We start from the raw sequence: 7,308 nt of genomic DNA, 5'->3' as shown, positions 1-7,308 counted from the left end.
AAAAAAAAAAAAAAGAAAAAAACCAATAGTGGAGAAGTGGATAGTCACAGGTTGTCTTCTGAATTGTTTTTCTACTTCCTTAATGTCTCTACCTTTTACAGCCTCCCCCCAATCTGGTTAATTGCTTCTTGTCTTTCAGTTTTGTGGTAGACACCTGTGTTCTCACACACTTGAGTTAGATATTTCATTAGTACCAGGCACTTGTTTCGGGAATTTTTTCTCTCACAGTGGTAGCGGTAAGTTTATATTTGTGTCTCCTGCTAGACAATACTTAAGTGCCTAGCTTAGTTTCTCAGGACTAGTTGGTAATTATCATTTGTCCAACGAATAGGAGAGTGAATGTATGACTTCCTACTTGGTAAGTTTCATGACAAAGCAGAGTTTATGATGGGTTATCTTAGACTCCCTATGTAAATCAAGTATTTGAAATGAACAAGACCACCACTAATATCGACAATCTTCATGAACCTACATAATGCAAGCTCCTTATCTGGCTGTTGAGCTTTGGGGACCAACAGATTTGTAGTATATGGTGCTTTTAATTAATTAACATTCTCAACTGTTTGGGTGTGCTAATGGTCTCAGAGGAAGGGCTACAATGAGATATTAGATCGAGAATAGAAATATCAACACAAGCACAGATTACAAGTATATTGAGGAAAGCTGAACATTCTTTAAGAACAAATTTGAGTTCTGGAAGGGGGCGCAGTTTGTGTTGATGGAAAGGCTGAGAGGAGACTTTTCTTCGTTTCTTGAAATCCCATAGAAAAAGTACTTTTCTCACAGCATTGCATTTCTACAGTTCTTCCCTGAAAATCTGTTCAGGATTTGTAAACGCCTTACATTCGGTTAACCTAGTCAGACAGAGGCATCCATCGAAAGACTAACGGGGACTCTGAGAGATGGCTCAGCAGAGGCCCTGCCACCAAGGCTGGCCCCACTTGCGCTCCACCCCCAGCACTCACAAGTCGTCCTCTGACCTCCACACAATCCCACACCACAGAATCAAATCTAAAGGCTTCTACCCCTTCACTCGCAACTGGGGATTGAGTCTCAGCCTAGGCAAGCACTCCTTACGAATGCACCGGTAACCCTTGAGAGATGAGGTCTTCATTTATTTTGGATAAAGGTCTCACTGTGAAGTCCCAGAAAACTCTACATAGACCAGACTGGCCCCAAACTTGTGAAGATCTTGCTTCTGCTTGCCTAGTGCACGGCTCCGTTTTTTAACCTAAAGCAGCAGGGTGGACAGTCCCCAACATCAGCTTCCCAGATGAGTGGAAAAGTGGACTTAAAGGCGTGCTTCTGACTGGTCAGCTTTCAACGAGCCTACCCGGAGGCGCGGCCCTCTTCTCCTCCAGGAGTGGGGTCGTGGAGGCCGCTACAGACCGCGGACCCGGAGGGAGGGCGGCGCGAACCCAGTCAATCCCACAGGAGCGGCCCGAGACAGCGCAGCCGCCTCGTGGGGATGCTCGGGACGCTGCTCCGGTAACCGAAGCGTCTCGACGCCAACCGCCACCGAGTGCCGGCAGGAGCCGCCAGCCGCTTCTGCGCGTGCGTGGCCGTGGGAAGCCCCGCCCAGCCGGGCTCGGTGCGCGCGCCCGCTCATGGCGGCCGCCGCAGTGTGTGGTACTTAGCGGGCGCGCGCGGCGAGCTCGAGAGCGCGCGGGGCGGCGGCGGCGGCAGGGAAGCCGGGCTGCCGGGCGGGCGGGCGCGCTCTCGAGGGCGGCGGCCCAGGGTGTCCCGTCGGTCTCGGCGCCGGGAGAGGTGGAGGCGCGGCCCGCGGTGGCGGCGGTGACGGTGGCGGTGGCGGCGGCGGCGGCGGCAGCTGGCGACCGGGCGCGTTAGACGGGGCCGGGGTCCGCGGCGCGCTCTCCGCCCACAGGTAAGCGGGCGGCCTGGAGGGAGGAGCCGGCCGCGGCCCGGGGAGGGCCGGCGGGTCCCCTCGCGGAGCCGCGACGCCTTTGTCTCGGCCTCTCCAGGCGGGCCCAGCCGACAGCCGCGGCTCCGAGAGGCGGAGGGCGGGCGGGCGCGCCGAGGCTACGGCCCGCGCCCTCGCTCAGTCTTTGTTGTGTGGCCCGGTGTACGGCCAACATGGCGGAGGTCAGCCGCGCGCTTCGCGGGCCGCGGTCGGGCCTTGCCTCGGCGGCTCCGGGAGGGCGGCCTCCCCCGGACCCGCTCCTTTATTGTGCGGGGAAGAACGCAGCCTCCTCCCTTGTTTATGTCGCCACGAGCGAGCGCGCGGACGCCCGCCTGGGCCGCTCCAGCCTTTAAGCCTAAGCCTTGCTCCGCCCAGCTTCCTTTGCGGGATAGTTCGGGGTCCCTCCAAGCTCCCAGATGCAACTTAGTGTGTACGCCCTGGGCCGCTGCGGACCGTCCGTTCCTGGAAAGATACAGAATTTGTTTGCCCTGGCATAAGAGTCATATTTGTGCATTCGGTAAATGAGGCCATGTAGCTGATTTGTCAAAGTCATGGAAGCCCTGAACGTGGATGTAGGACAGGGATCTTAACCGCTCTTCCTAGCGTTGAGCATTTACCATTTCTTGCTAGGCTATTGTCCAGGGTGAAATGTTAACTTGTAAAAGCGTTTGGAGCATGGGCTCCGAACTCTGCCCTCCTGCTTTGATTCCAATCCTGCCCCACGGGTTTGTGTGACCTTGGGCACGATTTTGGTGCTTCATTTTTCTAATCTGCAAAATGGGTCTAATGGAGAGTATTTGTCTCAAGCCTTTTGAGAACCGATGAGATGGGAACTAGTTGATGTGCAGAGAGCTCTTAGAGTAAGTGCTAAGCTCTTACAGTAAATGATTACTGCTAAAGGTTCTTGCCTCATAAAATACGCTTAAGTTATTTTGGCGTGGATGCGTTGGAAGTCCATAGCCCAAAATGTTTGAAATCGGGTTATATAAAACCGGGTTGGTATTTGGGTTTTACTGTTTTAAGAAATGAAAGGGTTTAGAGGACAGAATGCTATGCTTTCTGAGATGATGGAATTTTGGGATTTGAGCGATACGGGATGTGAATGGGTAAATTACTTATTTACGTGGTGGAATTTGGAAAGTCACTGAAGTTTCCTTTAAGCAGGCTTAGTTTATGGATCAGTTCACTTTCAAGGACTTCAATTACCTAACTTGGAAAAGTAGGACAGTGACTCCCTTTAATTAGTGTCGTTACCTGTGGTGTCACTGTCTCCTTCAGAAGCTGCTGAAGAGCAAAGCCTGCTGTGACAAATGGGATGGCATAGTAACTGTCTAGGAGCGGAGCGGAGTGGCTCGCTCACGTGGTGGGGAATGTGTTTACCTATGGGATAAGTTTGTGACTGGTGACTGGTAGAGGAAGATTTTCCAAAAGTGGGTTCCATAAATTAACCATACGTTTTTGTTTTTAGAAATTTAAATATCAATACAACTTGTAGTCTTTAGTCTCAGTTTTGTCCAGAGCTTTTTACTTAAAGTGGGCTTTAACTTTATTATTTGTGAATTGGTTCAAGACCGCCCCGCCCCCCCATGTTTGCACTAGTTTTGTAACAGTATTTAAAACTGAAACAGTGTAACAAATTTGGGGAATTGCAAATTTGACTGGATAGTTAAAAAAAAAAGAAAGAAAAGATTACATTTAGAAACATAAGCAATTTATTTTGCTTCAGAATATCTGCTCCCTTAAACCTTGGAGGAAATTCCTACATCAGAAAGCTGAACTTGGTGGTAGAAACCTGAACTCACATTAGTTGACAGGAATTTCAACATTTGAGAGGCTGAGGCAGGAGAATAGAAAGGTTTAAGGTCAGCCTTGGCAATCTAGTGAAACCATGTTACCAAAACCAACCAAACAAACAGACAAATAAAAATCACTATAGTCTTAATGTCTGTAATTAAGAAGAATGTGATATTCTATAAAAATTCACATGTTTCAAGCGAAGTACCCAGATGAGCTACTGATTTGAAGAGTAGGATTTTGTTTTCAATGGATAAGGTATTTTGAAAACCAGTCTTACATAATTAAGGTAACAAAACAAGTTTAGTGACTTTGCATAGTTTTAGATGACTGCTTAAATTATACTTTATGGTAGTTGATACACTAAGGTTTTAAAGACTGGAAATTCTCTTAATTGAATGTTTCAGATCTTTTAAATAAAAATAGAAATTTCTATATGCAATTTGTGAAATATTGAAATGTTTGATGTATTTCATTTAGACCTTGCCTTCATCAGATCTTTAGAATCAGAAACAGACAAATCTGAAGAAGAAAATTCCTCCTTTACAATATTGATAGTTACTGGTAGTTAGTTGTCTGCTGGCTGAGGTTGGACGAGGGTTTCCTGGAGGCTGGAGGTAGCTGTGAGCTGCCTGATCTGTACTGGGGTCCTCTGGAACAAGTGCTCTTAACTAAGCCAGCCCCCCAACCCTGAGGTAGCCGTTCTTCTGGCTGCCTAGTGTTACCAGTGTAAATGAGCTTTCTAATTAAACCTCTGAACCTGACTGAAAAGGCCTTCAGAATGTGGTCCCACAATCCTTAATGTGTTAGGAAGTACAGAGCCTTGTCTGAGCGGGCCCTCTCTATTGCTTCCTTTTCGATAGACTGTGTGCTTCCAGGTCCTTCTCTTTCTACTAAATTCACAATAGCCAGGTCATCATCAGCTGAGCTCTTTGTGAACTTTTTCCCACATGGAATCGGGTGCCATCTTTCCATGTGCCCACAATATCCCATCTCCACTGCAGTGTCTTCTGAGCTGCTGCTTTTCTCTGGTTCTTTGCTGCCCTAAATAGGCTGTAATCTCTTTGAGAGTTAGCCTTGTTCACATGTGTGTTCTTCACTCTGTTGGCATATAGTAGGTGCTGAGTAAGTCGATGTAAATGACTGGCAGTTTTACACTGACTTAATAGGCTTTGCCAGCATTACCCTAGGGTTTCACTTTTGCCCTACCTATTCAAACTAGATTATTTTGTTCCTTGAGCACTGTACATTTTTGTGGTACTTTGTGGTTGTGTGTTTTTGCTACTTTGGGATTAGTGTCTCTGAGCTTTAGTTTCCAATACCATGTGAACAGCTGTTAAGTATATTACTCTTCGAACCTCCCAGGGCCTATTCTTGAAGTGCCATTGTAATTGTGTTATTGAAAGGATAGGCCATTAAGAGACAGACCTGGATATGTCTTTTGGCTCTGTCATCTGTCAGTTGCCTGACCTGGCCCCGTCTGTTGCCTCCTTTTCGATGGACTGTGTGCTTCCAGGATCAACAGACATTGAAGAGTACACACACCTAAGATCCTTGAGAGCAGACATACTGCCTACTTCTGCATTAAAAAACAATGTACACATAGAATAAATAATCAAAAATGCAGTAAAATACTTTTAAATGTTATCAGTTACAGTCTAATGAAGAGGTAAAATTGCAAGTTATTTTATGTACTATAAATATAAAAGTAGTCAAAGGTACTGAAGTAGAGACAGAGTGGTAGGGACAACTGCTGCTTGGGGTGGTAACATTTGAAGGGAGATGAGGAACTTTGAATCAGGGGAGCAATCTAGTAAAGGTCTTGAGGCTGCAGGGATTTGGAGTATTCAAGGAGCCAGGAGAGTGTCACTGAAGTGAAGTGATGGGCTGAGGAAGCAGGCAGGTGGGTCAGATTCTATCAAGCCAGCAAGGAAATGTGTATTTAAGAGTACTGATGCTGCACCCCTTTAATCCCAGCACTTGGGAGGCAGAAGCAGGTGGATTTCTGAGTTCGAGGCCAGATTGTTCTACAGAGTGAGTTCCAGGACAGCCAGGGCTACACAGAGAAACCCTATCTCGAAAAACTGGAGGTGGGGGTGGGGGGAAAGAGTACTGAGAAAACTCAAAAAGGTTTACTTACCAGGATAACAGTCCACTGACTTTTAAAGGTCATTTTAGTTGTTTGGAAACTTGATTATTTTTTATAACCTGTGTTAGCTAATTATGATCTGGATTAAAGAGCTGGCAGTAAAGATGAAGAGAAGTAGAGAATTTGAGGTATATTTTGGATACATAATAACAGATCTTGCTGATGAGTTAGATATGAGAGGTAGGGGAAGGGAGGAATAGGATTTCTGGCTAGACTGACTGGGCTGTGTTGCCACTTGTCAAGATGAAGAAGATTGGAGGAGGTGTGATGAGCCAGGATGGCAGTAAAATTTAGAGCTCTGATGTGCCTATGTTGAGATAATCTATGAAGTCAGAGGCAGAAAGAAAACCAGAGGTATACAGTGACAGAAGCTAGATGGGGGCAAGCGGTGCATGCTTGCTTGAGTTGGAGAGAGCTGGTCCAAGAGGGAATGGTAACATTAGAAGTGGGAAGATGGCAGGCTCGATTCTTAAATTCTCAAGGGAGGAAAGTTAATGTGCAAGCTTGATGGAGGGAATATAAATATAAGGGAGTTTTGGCTTTGGTGGTTTCTTCTGTTCTTTGTGAAAGGTGAGGTGAAACCCTGGGTAAATGCAGGTATACCTGTTGTGTGTGGCAGATCAGAGGTCTAGAAATGGGTTCAGACATCTGAGGAGGAAGAAAGAAGAGCTGCTACCAACTGGCTCCTGATTGTTGTTCAAGGAGATCCTAGGGGAGTACTAAAGCAATTGAGTGATGCGCTTTGGTTCTGCTGGGGTTTTTGTTTTGTTTTTGTGGGGTTTTTTTTTTTTTTGTTGTTTGGTTGGTTTGTTTTGTTTTGGAGACAGGGTTTCTCTGTATAGCCCTGGCAGTCCTGGAGCTCACTCTGTAAACTAGGCTGGCCTAGAGCTCAGAGAACCACCTGCCTCTGCTTCCCAAGTGCTGGGATTAAGGGCGTGCGCCACCACTGCCTGGGGCACTTTGGTTCTTAAATATAAGCTTTTTTGATGACACTTTAAATAAGTAGAAATAGAAAGGTACTCAAATCCTGTGTAGGCCTTGAGTTTCCTTAAAGTGAACCACCCCCTGTTGTAACCAGTGCCCTGGGTTAAGAACACCATCAGAGCAAGAAACCCTCTTTCCTCATCTTAATCCCACCCCACAGGAGGCACCTCTTGCCTTTGAATGCCACAGATGGAATTTACTTGTTTCTGAGCTTTCTAGGAATGGATTAACTCTGCATGGGCTCCTTCCCATCTGTTTTGGTTCTTGTGGAGTTTGTTCCTGACAAGGTCACCAGCCATGACATTGCATCCCAGTACTTATGCATGGCGTGTGTGCGTGCGTGTGTGTGTGCGTGTGCGTGCGTGTGCGTGCGTGTGTGTGTGTGTGCGTGCGTGCGTGCGTGCGTGCGTGCGTGTGTGTGCGTGTGCGTGCGTGTGCGTGCGTGTGCGTGTGTGTGCGT

At 47.1% G+C, this 7,308-nt stretch overlaps 1 protein-coding gene and 1 long non-coding RNA gene across 2 annotated transcripts in view; one reads left to right on the top strand and one right to left on the bottom strand.

The window, feature by feature from the left end:
- The first annotated feature begins 1,696 nt into the window (after positions 1-1,696).
- Siah1 (siah E3 ubiquitin protein ligase 1) overlaps positions 1,697-7,308 on the top strand; it is a 25,825-nt gene continuing 20,213 nt past the window's right edge. The window contains exon 1 of the mRNA XM_021169894.2: positions 1,697-1,885. The gene's annotated coding sequence lies outside the window, so the exon portion shown is untranslated. The remainder of the gene's footprint in view (positions 1,886-7,308) is intronic.
- LOC115031744 lies at positions 1,816-2,230 on the bottom strand. Its single transcript, XR_003837404.1, has one exon. It is a non-coding gene; the product is annotated as an uncharacterized LOC115031744 (long non-coding RNA).

This window comes from Mus caroli, chromosome 8 (assembly GCF_900094665.2).
Source record: "Mus caroli chromosome 8, CAROLI_EIJ_v1.1, whole genome shotgun sequence".
NCBI lineage: Eukaryota > Metazoa > Chordata > Mammalia > Rodentia > Muridae > Mus > Mus caroli.
This window is presented reverse-complemented; position numbering and strand designations above follow the sequence as displayed.